At 34.3% G+C, this 12,642-nt stretch overlaps 1 protein-coding gene and 1 pseudogene across 6 annotated transcripts in view; one reads left to right on the forward strand and one right to left on the reverse strand.

Moving 5' to 3' along the window:
- Positions 1-12,642, reverse strand: part of HDAC9 (histone deacetylase 9) — a 1,141,821-nt gene that overhangs the window by 223,905 nt on the left and 905,274 nt on the right. The gene's annotated exons all lie outside the window — the stretch shown is intronic.
- LOC132540045 (U6 spliceosomal RNA) lies at positions 4,258-4,357 on the forward strand (annotated as a pseudogene).

The following is a 12,642-nucleotide window of genomic DNA, read 5'->3' on the forward strand; positions in this document are numbered from 1 at the left end:
GCTATTCACTTGATCAAAACTCTTCCTCTGTTGCCAACCACCTCCCTTTTTTTGTCCCTCAGGAATACATAGTCATGAATAATGAATGAGGTTTTAAAACTTTGTAAGTCCAAAAGTGGGTTTACCTATGAAACCAATTATATACTCACACTGCAACTAGTTTGTAATTATAATAATTTAAAAAGCAAATACATATTTGTAATGAATCATATCTAATTTAAAATAACTTTCAAAGATATGTGCACATATTTAAGTTGAAAGAAAATACACATGGTGAATATAAAATATTACCAATTTGCTATAATTTTGAATGTCAGTAACTTTACACTAAGAAAATTCACTGAATCATTTAATAGTGATATCAAAAAAAAAACCAGATCCACTTCCCCCCCCTCTTTTAAACTCTATTCCTATTTTTTCTTGTCTTTATGATTTTTTCAACTAAGAACAAACTATATACAACCAATAAGAATGTGAGAAGACAATATGAATATGAGTCACCCAAGTGCTTAATTATAACTCAACTTTAGTGAATTTCTTGGTTTGCCTGATCTCCCAAAGTGATTCATAGTGTCTACTCTGCTCAGGCTGTCATTGATGGGACAGTTTAAAACACAGAAATACATACTTTCACAACCCTGGTGCTTGGCAGGCTAAGACCAGAGTAACCCCCATGTTTTTTAGGGCTTTCTTTAAGCCTTGAAGACAGTTACCATTTCGACATTCAGGAAAGGAGAGAAAAGAAGATGGAATGAGGTGGGGAAAGTGAGAAAAAGAGAAAGAGAGAGGTAGAGAAAGGTGGAGAGAAAGAGAGGGGAAGAAAGGAAGAGTACTCTGTGATCTCTTCCTTAAGGCACTGATCCCATTAGACTAGGTCCCTGCCTTCATAATTCCATCTTACATTAATTTATTCTCAAAGCTCCACATACAAATCAAGTCTTTTATACTGGTAGTTAAGACATATGTACTCTGTGGTGGCATGAAGAGCCAGACCAAAAATGCATTAAAATAATAAAAAATATTGAGTTAATCCAGCATTCTAAGGCTTTTTTTTTCTTAAGTTAAGCTGACACCATAGGGATCATGGGCAAAAGTATATTCAGGGCTTCCTTAATTTCCCTAGGTGATGTTAGAGTGTGGAGGATTTTCCTGGGTTCTCTGTGTGGTGGTGAGGTCAGATTCATCATCCTTATGGAGATTTAGTACGTAGCCTAACTGCTGCATAAGGATATTCCAAAAGGAGTACTGGATGAATGGTTACTAGAATCATGCATGAAATTAGAACACATTAATGTCAAGTTTACTTAAATAATGTAGAAATAATTAGCTTTTTGTTTCATAAAAAGCCAAGTCAGATGGTATCACTCATGACTTTCTTACCTAAACAGTGATAAATAGAACAGGAAATAGATCCAGACTCCATATCCCTTAGCTTTCATAGCATGATGGAATCTCTTCTTCTGAGAGGCCTAGTGGTTAGATGAATATTAATTCATTAAGATGCATAGTCTATCTTTACCACTGGGACCAAAAGAGGAGACATAGCAAGCTTTGGAAGGATGGATTCTTGGTGATCGTGAGCAAAACCTATACAGTGAGATGTCCAAATTTTTGTTTCTGCTTCAGAGTATATTGAAAATACTTTTATGCTGCCTCTGTGAGAGATTCTAGAAGTTAGAATTGAATTTTGGAGACTTTCCTATAGGATCCTCAGGATATCAAGGCAACTCTCACACTATAGGTTAGTTATTGACTTATTTCCATTTCAAAGTTATATTCATAGTGATTCCTACTACAGAATCCAACAAAAAATTTCTGTAATGGTGACTAATTGGATGTATTATACTTTTCTTCAATATACTGGTTGCAGTCATTTTAGATCCTAAAAATGAATGTCTCTGAAAAAAAAGGCACAAACAAAAATATTTTGAAAAGTAATCACTTGTTTAAAAAAATGGAAATTGGGCTTCTGTGTCATAAGGAATGTATGTGCATAATGGTGAAATTCAACACTGGTAAATGATCTGACTACCTCAAAGTGAAGTTTTTGCCTTCCTACAATGGCCTTTAACCCTGCCCTTTCCTCCAATCTGAGAAGAGCTGATGTTGATGGAACATATAATGGCCCCTTTCCTGTGTAGTAAAGTCAGCAATAAAGCTTAGTAATTAAGGGTACCAGGGAGGCCCAGCCCAGCAGGCTAGTGGTGTGGCGAACACTTTTAGAACTTCAAACAATATCAAAGTCACTGAGAAACGGCCTAGCTCAGTTCTGGTTTGAATTAAGCCTCACTTCCACACGCACTTTTCAAATCCAAGCTCAAACAAGAAAGCCAAGGCCTTCTGGATTTCATTAGAGCCAATTATCTTATCTGTTTCATCTCAGGCCTGACCCTAAGGCTGGCAAACAGCTATTCAGTGCATTTGTGTGGTTGTTTGAGAAAGCCTCCAGTCAGCCAATGGCCCGAGGACCTGCTAATTAAAACACTGTTGCCCCCCTGCCTCTAGTGATTAAATATTTTCAAGCTTTTGTAAATAATTTTTCCATTCTTTGCCCCAAGCCTCAAAGGTCCAATACATGCAGTAATTTATTTAGTTTGTCAGAGAATACTGTTGGAAATAGGGTCATAATGGAACCTTTGGAAACTTTTATATGTCTTCGTACTTCTGAAAGTGACAGTTTATAAACCAGCCAAATGTGTATACTGTTTCTGATGTAATTATGGCCTAATGGCCTTTCTCCTTTTGAAGTGATATAGAGTATAACAGGCTTACATTTTGTCAATAATCATATTTCCTCAAATGTCAACATGATACCTAGCATCGGAATTTAATGAGATCATTTAAGTCCTAGGAACTATATCAAGGTATGTTTTCCTCCCTGAGGATGGGTCCCAGTTTCAAAAACTTTCTTGAGAAGGTATTTGAAGTTTTTCTTGTTCTTTGAAAGAAGGACCTAATAGGTAACACTGCATTTTCCCCACAAATAAACTTTTGAGATGTCAATGTGTTGATGACTGTACTACCTCAAAAAGGAAATATTTGAAAAAAAGAATATTAACAGCCAAAATAGCTAAATAGTTTAATTAAAAACTTTCCCCAGACCTGACTTATATTTAGAATGATAAAGACTCAACTTTCAAAATGATGCCTATCTTGTAACTGGACTGTGTATATGTGTGTGAGAGAGAAAGAGAAGGAAAAGGAGAGGGAGAGGAAAAAAGAAGGGGGAGAGGGAGAAGGAAAGGGAGAGGGAGAGGGAGAGGGAGAGGGAGAGGGAGAGGGAGAGGGAGAGGGAGAGGGAGGGAGAGAGGGAGAGGGAGAGGGAGGGGGAGAGGGAGAGGGAGAGGGAGAGGGAGAGGGAGAGAGAACATTTAGAACTTCATTTAGAACTTCCATTGTAGCACTGTCATAGATTAAAGTATACATGGGATTGGCTTGGTAAATATGCCAAGGAGACACCCATGGCCCTCCTAGCATATGGTTTTGACTTTCCTGCATTTTATTGTCTGGAGATTGATATGACCAAGTGGGCCAAGGAAGAGACAGAGCATGCCTACACACACACACACACACACACACACACACACACACACACTCACACACACACACATTCACACACACAGGCACACACTTCTTACTCAATCTCTTGGCCTGAGCACAGTCATACAGATTTAATTCGACTAGCCAATCTGGACATGTTTCTTTGGACAGAAGTAAAAATGGGGTGGGGGGATTGTTTATTGTTGTGCTGCCCTTTTGGAAGCACTGAAAGAAAAAAAAAATGTCAGTAATCTCATTAACTACATCTAATATTCACTAACATACCCATGAAAATAGAACTATGGGAATGAACAGCTCTGCTCCTGTTGTTCTTACTATGGCACTTTGGCCTTATTCTAAATAATAGGCTCTTAATAAAAACATCTACCAAAAGCAAACAATTAAACAATACATAAAGCACCAGGGGGCAACCTCATGGATCAGTTACAGTTTGGACCTTTTCCAAAGGAGAACATGTGGGTATTTTACAAGGAATAATACACTGCTCCACAGTTATTATGAAACAACAAAATTTTTAATTGGGCCTCCAAACTTGCACAGCATTTCATATTCATCTCTGACAATGGAAAGATAATTGTATTATCTAATTTCAAAAACATGCTTAAAGAAGTGTCCAATACAAGATATAATGGGAAATATTATATATATATATATTTATATAATTGAAAATTTAGATGACGACAGACCAAATAATGCTTGATTTGATACCACATATACTAAAATTGAGGTTATACAGAAGATTAGCATGGCCCCTGCATAAGTATATCTCACAAATTCATAAACATTCCATATTTTTCTTTCTCTCTCATGTAAAACTCTATCTCAGATTAAATAAAATATGTATAAATAAATAAATGAAATAATCAGAGAATTCACCTTGCTTTTTAATTGACACAAGTTAATAAGCAAGAAATTTCTCATATTAATTAAACTCATCTTTCACTTTTATCTGTATGTAATCAAATTTTATCAACTGTCACATCCTCAAAATGTAAACTAAATTCAAGAGATTAAGAAACGTTGGGAAAACCTCAATTCTCTGAATAATTTAGGGTTTAAGCAAATAATTTTAAACAAATTAGTAAAATATCATATACTGTATTTGATCATCTCTATGTATACAGTTTTCCCTTGTTATGATACTCAATGTAATTATCAGAAATCCATCCTGAGAATTTCCTGCAATGAGGTCAGAAATTATTTAATTTAAAGGCGAATTACTAGTATCAAAACTTGCATAATGGAAAGAATAAAGCAAAGTAAGAAGCTTATACATATGTAGCAGATTTCACATCTAAAAGACTTCTGAAATTAAAAAGCATAGGGATCAAGTGGTCAAGATTTCTTTGGACTACAAAACTTGTTTTATATTATTATTATTATTATTATTATTATTATTATTATTATTTTGCCTATTTTGTAAGACAGAAGATCAGGAGATGACTTAGCTTGTTGGAAAATGGAGTTGCATGTCTGAAAGGCCATTGTCCACAGTCTCAATTCCTAGCACTAACATATAACAAAACTGCATAGTGCTTCCCATCTCTCTCACTTCCTCCTTTTCACTCCCTCAAAGTAAATATATAAAAATCTTTTTAAAATTAACCGAGAGATGCCAAAGACCATTTTGCTATATTTATGCAATACTAGGTAGGGCTCAGACCCAGGGTCTCACACATGCCAGGTGTGCATTCAACCTCTGTGTCACCATCTTGATCTTGGGGTTCACAAATTTAAAAATTATGATCCATGTCAGCTCCATTACAAATGGAACTAGATTAAAAATGAACTCTTCTTCATTTCTCTACTTTCGATTATCTCCCAAATAAAAATGCTCATTTGTTTCTAAAATCCACTCCATTTTAATAACTTCCATGTTTTACCTTCAAGAAGGCATTTACCAAGAGAAATAAGCATTTTGTGGGTCAGGTGGTTGAGCGCACATGTTAACAAATCTCAAGGAGACTGGATCAAACCCCTGCGCCCACTTGTAGGACGGAAGCTTTGCAAGTGGTGAAGCAGTGCTGCAAATGTCTCTTTTTCTATCTCCCTCTCTATGTTCCCATTTTCTCTCAATTTCTCTCTGTCTCCTTCAAATAAATAAATACATAAAAAGAGAGAAATACACGTTATTTTCAAGTACAACAATATACACATTTATTAGGTAAGATAATATCAAATTCTAAAGTTCCAATTTATTTATTTCTTAATCAAGAAAATAAATTGTTTCACAGTTTTGGGGGGTCAAAATAATCCCCAAATCAAGATGCAAATGGATTTGAAATTTTTCTGAACCTGAAAAATTAATCAGTCATCCGTGTTCACTCCTACCAACTTGTTAAAGAAATACAAATTGTAGACCTAGAGATCAGTCATTGAGTAGAGCACATACTTCATCTATCATATTTGAGGACCTGATTTCAAGCATGAGGGCACAAATGGGAAACACAAATAGTGGAGAGGTGCCATTGTGTCTCTCCTCCTCCATTCTGTCTTTATTTCCCTCTCTGACTCTCATCGTTTATCATAAAATAAAATAAAATAAAATAAAATAAAATAAAATAAACTGGTGGGGCAGATCCCAGATGGTTGCTTGAAGACAATACTTGGTGTATACTCTGCAAGGAAGCAGTTTTAAATCTGGGAATTTCAGCTGAGGTCAGGTTTTCCAGGCCAGTGGTGGAGGAATCATGCAGATGAGGTCAAAGTGAAATCAAGGCAGAGTATTATAACCCATCCTTAGACTGGCAAATGGAGGCTGAAAAGGACATGGAGCCATGATGTCACCAAGTTGCAGATGCTACCATGATGCCAACCTAACTTCCCTGAGCAGATGACTTCACCAATGTACCCTAGAAACCCACCTTTCCAGACCCCTGCCCCACTAGAGAAAGACAAAAACAGACTGAGAGTATGGATCAACCTAACAACATTCACGTCAAGTGGAGAAGCAATTACAAAAGCCAGACTTTCCATCTTCTGCATCCCATAAAGATTCTGTGTCCATACTCCCAAAAGGACAAAGAATAGAAAAACTTCCAGTGGAGGGGATGAGATATGGAACTCTGGTGGTGGTGGTGGGAAATATGTGGAATGTACCCCTCTTATCCTACGGTCTTATCGATCATTATTAAATACATAATAATAATAAATTAATTTGCCAGGTACCGTAGAATCAAGCAATATGAAATGTATAAAACCACAGTGACAAACTTGATGACAAAATGTAAGAAAGAAGTATGAGTTAAGATGACAGTAATGTTATTTTGCTGAAGTTTTTTTCTGAAATGTTATTTTGTTCATTTGTTGCACTCCATATAGCTTTACAACAGCAGAACTCTTTTTTTGGACTAGACAACCAGTACCTGAACTGTAATGTCCACAAAATGATGGACAGATACAAAGATAAGTCCTTACTCTTCAAGAAGGATGCTGGAGGCATTTCAGTGTCTATATAAATGGGAACAGATGCTGATTTACAAGCTTCATCTATATGACATCAAATCATTGGGATAAAATATGGAAAATTGCACCTATCATCCAGATGTTTGATGTCATGCAAAGACGAACTACTTTCTGAAAATTCTGCTCACCAGAAAATGGTACAAATCTCAGATCTATACTTTAGAAGTATAATGTGATCAGACTATCTTGATCGGAAGTTTCTCAGAGATGATTTCTCTAAATGAAACGATGAATAAGTAAATTTCTAATAATAAATTATATTTATTTAATTCTCATAAATAGACTATACATCTATAACTAGGCGATATTAAGGCAAAATTATTTTACCTGCTATCTGTTCACCCAAATCTGGTTAAATCACACTTTAAGTGTGAAATAATAATAATAATGAAGAGGGTTTAGTTTCAAGGAAACACAAATAACACCTGATAACATTAAACCTAGCTAATAAATAATTGTTCAGTGACATGGAAAATTATGACTTTTCTTTGACTTTATCTTACAGAAAATAAAGCATAATCATAGTGGATATTTATCCACTAAAAACAGTGAGAAAAGTATAATGCCATAGTTTCTTAATTGTTATTATTTTTCACACTGTGTCACATCACTTAACTGCACAATTTCATTTTTTACTAAATGTGGTGATTTAAATTTATGAATTGATCTGTACAGCTTGAAAATCCAAAATTTCTATATTTGCTCAAAAGATTTATAATAGTGTTTCAGGAAAGTTTTGTTTCTTGCTATCTCTGAGCCTTACACATACATTGTATGGATTTTTGCAAGGCAAGGTTTCTATAATTCCCTGTTTCATCTTGAAAATGCAGAAAATTATTTCTCTTTGTACAAACTGCTTTTTTCCTTAGATATCTATGAAAAATAGTTAATTGAACATAGCTATTCTTAATTAGTCATTATTTGGAAAATATAAAAGCTACACAAATTTTTGGACATTTTTTTGGCTTAGAAATTGTTCTAACTCAGAAGGAGGAAATCATATCTTAACATTTTTTGCAAATGATATGATCTTTAAAAATAATAAAAACAAGCTGTAGCATGTGAACTATTTTAGTTTTTCACTGGAGATAACATTATACACTTTCCAAAACTTTAAGAACTTCAAGATATTTCTTGGACTTTTTACCTGAGCTCTGTACTGTCTAATAGCATCATATCTCTTTGATGCTCAGCTCAGAAATGAAATGTGCAAGTTTCCCAAGGAAGACAGGTGTGCAAAAGATCAATTTACTCCCAGGGTCAAAGAGCAGAAATTCTGAGGGTATCTAGAGACACACACCTATAGAAATTGTAATTTTTGATGAAAATTGGTACAATATGTTACACAGATGAAAGAGGAAAAATAGTTTTAAACTCTACTTATTCCTGAAACTTAAGAGCAGATAAATCTGACAATCTCTAAAATTTATTCCTATAGATCTTTTTCTTCTAACCTGTTCTGATAAAGCTTTTTGAAACATCTCCTTATGCTAAATGAAAAAAAAACATCTGGAAAATGAATAAAACTGTAGTTCACGTCAGAAGTAAATTCAGATGTACTACTCTTCATTGAAATAAAATATTAATAGAAAAATCATTATTGCTTTTTTATTACTTATTTTTTATTTTTATTTATGAAGGGATAAATTAACAAAATCATAGGGTAGGAGGGATACAACTCCACACAATTCCCACCACCCAATCTCCATATCCCACCCCCTCCCCTGATAGCTTTCCCACTCTCTAAACCTCTGGGAGCATGGACCCAGGCTTTATTTCTAAGATCGATTTACAAATTTGGATTTTAAGCCAATGTCTTCTTTATTAGTCCTTCATAAAGAGAAAATATGAGTTTGATTTGTAAGCTATGATAAATGGTCAGGGAAAGATAGTAGTAGGCCCAATTTGCTATGTACATTATTTCATATTGGCAAGTTGTTTCAAGAAATTCTATCCTCTTTCCCAAAATGTCATCAACATCTTTGGGGAAATACATATTACCATGAGTATAATATATATGGTTATCACTAACAATTGGAATTCATCTCAAGATTGGGAAGCATCAACAATAGATCTTACAGATAAAGCAAGATTCCTAAACTTTTTGTGAAGTATTGATTATGAGTTTCAGTTAACAAATTCTTCTTTATTTTAAAAATAAATATATAATTTCATTTATCACTCTATGTCCTGTATACCTTATTATGGCATTCCTCAAGTTGGATTATAAAACTTTCCAATACATCTAAAAGTATATATAATACAAAAATTAAAAAATATTTATATATTCCCTTTTGTTGTCCCTGTTTTTTGTTTCCTTGTTGTGTAGTTATTATTCTTGTCATCATTGTTGGATAGGACAGAGAGAAATGGAGAAAGGAGGGGAAGACAGAGAAAGGGAGAGAAAGATAGACACCTGCAGACCTGCTTTACCACCTGTGAAGTGACTCCCCTACAGGTGGGGAGGCGGGGGCTCGAACCAGGATTCTTGAGCTTTGCACCATGTGCACTTAACCCTCTGTGCTACCACCCAACTCCCAATACAAAAACTTTTTAACAAAGAAGAAAAATGTATTTTCCATTGTAAATATTTTGGTCATCTAATGAAAAGATTATGAGGATTTCATCTGGTATGTTAGATGAGTGAAAGATACAAAGGCAAGTGAACTGAAATTATTAAATAATACAAAGGTCGTGAAAATCTAGCAATGAGTATTCAATTTTCTCATTGTGTTAGTAATTTATATGTCCAAACTAAATGTTTCCCAGACTAAAATCCATTTTTAAAAAACTTCTCAATATATTATTGCTTCGCATCCCCTACTCTTGACAGAACTTCATAGTTTGGGGACAAGTGAGTACTCTCTCCACTCTCATACATACTGTCATCAAGTTACTAAACAGAACAGACAAGGTTGATGAACTAAGGATAGTTATGGTACCTATTCACATGTCCTGTCACAGTATGGTATAAATGAAATTTAAATTGGTTTGCCTAATCCAAGCAAACCATTTTTAATCAAAGATAGGAAAAGGTGATGTTGTCAAAGAACTGCTTGTGCTGGACTCATATGACTCAACCATTATATAGGAAAAGTTCTATATAAGTAATGATTCTAGTTGTTTATATAGGCAAAACATTTTAACAAAAGTTATATTTTCAAATATAAAATTTCTTGATTAAATAGGAGAGCTTCCTAAGTCCATCAAAATAGAAATAGGTAGTTTACAGTAAAATAGGAAAAAAATTGAGTAGATTTTTTTCTTGATTAGACAGTTATCTCTTTGACTTGCCATACTGACAAACTTGAGGGAAGTAGAAACACTTTGGGCTAGATTTTTCCGGTGAAATAAATAGATATGATAATTAGGGATCCTTTGGTTTTTTTATATTTACACAACAATAAAATATTAACTTTGCTGTTCTGAGGCTATAATATACTGACTTGGAGAGTTGTGAATTTTAAAATTCAGAACTTAGTTGCCATCAAGGAACAAGTATCATCAGTTGTCTGTCATTGAGTCCCTATATTGTTCCCAATAAGTTATTGTTATTTCATCAAAACCTTCTGTATTGAAAAGGCTTGCACTTCTTTGTTTTGAAATTGAAAGATTACACAGGAATTATTATTTATTCACTATTTCATTCATTAATTCAACAAAATAATTTCAAAGGCTATGGATTTCTTTTACACTGGAAACCTCTATTCATTTTTCAAACACTTAGATTTTCCTCATTTGATTTAACTAGAAACAAGAGAAACATGATTTCTGTTGCCCACTCTAAATATCTAAATGATCATATATAAACAATACTTTAAGACTTACAGAAGTCGTAAATCAACTTTTTATTATTTTGTTATTTATTTTTTACTGGGACACTTCTCAGGTCTGGTTTATGGTGCTGGAAATTGAACTTATAACTTGGTATCTCAAGCATATCTCAGTACACTGGTGTACTATTTCCCTGGTCCCAAAATTAATCTTTGGAAAAAATAATGTGTCCAGGGCTCAACTCAGAGGCTAGGGAGACTGTAGAACCACTATAATAATCATGTGACATAGAAAAAGAGAAGTCTACCAGAATTTAATATAATATTGGTTGACTAAATATAAAATAGTTGGCATTACTATAAATGAACGAACAAAGGGGTTCTCAGTGTTTATTTGTAAAGCATACTCCCTGAATAGCCTAAAGATGATAGTGAAGTTTCAGAGTATTACTATGTCCACTTAATACTGGGTGTTTCTAATACTAGTGAACATCATTCTTTCTTTCCTTTTTCACTCATTAACTAATCAATTTCTTTGTCATACTTTATACTATACATGTAAGTCTTAGAAGGAGAGAAGGGCATACATTTATTTTTGTAGATAATCAGTGTTTTGTCACTCTTTAGTCTTGTTAGTCATGGAGAGTAGACATAAGTGCCAGTGTAGACTGATAGAACAGCACACAGATTTTTAGTCCCATAAACTGAGCATAAACTTTCCATTTCTGAGGTATAATCAAACCACTTGAAAATTATCATGAAGGGAATATGGAACTCTGGTGGTGGGAATAGTATGAATTGCACCCCTCTTACACCACAATCTTGTCAATCATTTTTTAATCATTATCTTTATTTATGTATTGGATAGAGACAGCCAAAAATTGAGAGGGAAGGGATGAAAGAGAAGGAGAGAGACAGAGAGACACCTGCAACACTGCTTCACCACTCGTGAAACTTTCCCTCTGCAAGTGGGGATGGGGGGCTCGAACCCAGGTCCTTGCACATTGTAACAAGTGCACACAAACAAGTGCACCACCACCCAGCCCCATGTGCCACCAACCAGCTTCTTATCAATCATTATTAAATCACTAATAAAATTTTAAATAAGAAATTTATCATAATGTTTATGGGGTCACTAATATAGGATCCAACATGCAATAAGAACTTAGTGCCATAAAAGAATCATAATTATTTTATAAAATGCTATCCTTGGAAGTATATTTTAGTTGAGCATAAAAATATTTGATATATCTTACTATTTTAAAAACTGTGAAAATGTGATTCTATCTTTCAGTTATTTCAGAGATAAATTATAATTGCATGGGAAAAATAACTAGTTACATAAAATGATTTAGGTAGTTTATTATATTTAAAAATTATCTTTAACTTGTATCAATCATGAGAATGTTTGCTTTACCTCTGATTTTCTGTAAGCCTGTGTATTTGATAAAGCCTGCAAATCCTTCTATGCCAGATGCAGCCTCTCGACCACTGCTTGTGTGTGTTTGAAATCAGATGTGATGAAACCAACCCAATCAGAGTGTGTTTCTCTCATATGTGCTTCTACATTGTTTATGCATCAGAAGCACCTTTGCTCTTGTAAGTATTTATGGTTTCTGAGAATCTTTCTCTAAGCCTCACATGGCTCCTAAATATGCTGATTCTTCTTCAGATGATGAAACTAAGCACCAGAAGAAGATACTTAGCATCCAGGAGAAGGTGAAGCTCTTCGATATGATCAAGGATGGCAAGAAAATTGTGCAGGTTGCCCACCATTATGACTTGTGTGAGTCTACCATTTTCTCCATCTTTAAAGATGAAAAGAACATCCGTGCAACAGCTA

The sequence above is a fragment of the Erinaceus europaeus genome, chromosome 8 (genome assembly GCF_950295315.1).
Source record: "Erinaceus europaeus chromosome 8, mEriEur2.1, whole genome shotgun sequence".
Taxonomy (NCBI): domain Eukaryota; kingdom Metazoa; phylum Chordata; class Mammalia; order Eulipotyphla; family Erinaceidae; genus Erinaceus; species Erinaceus europaeus.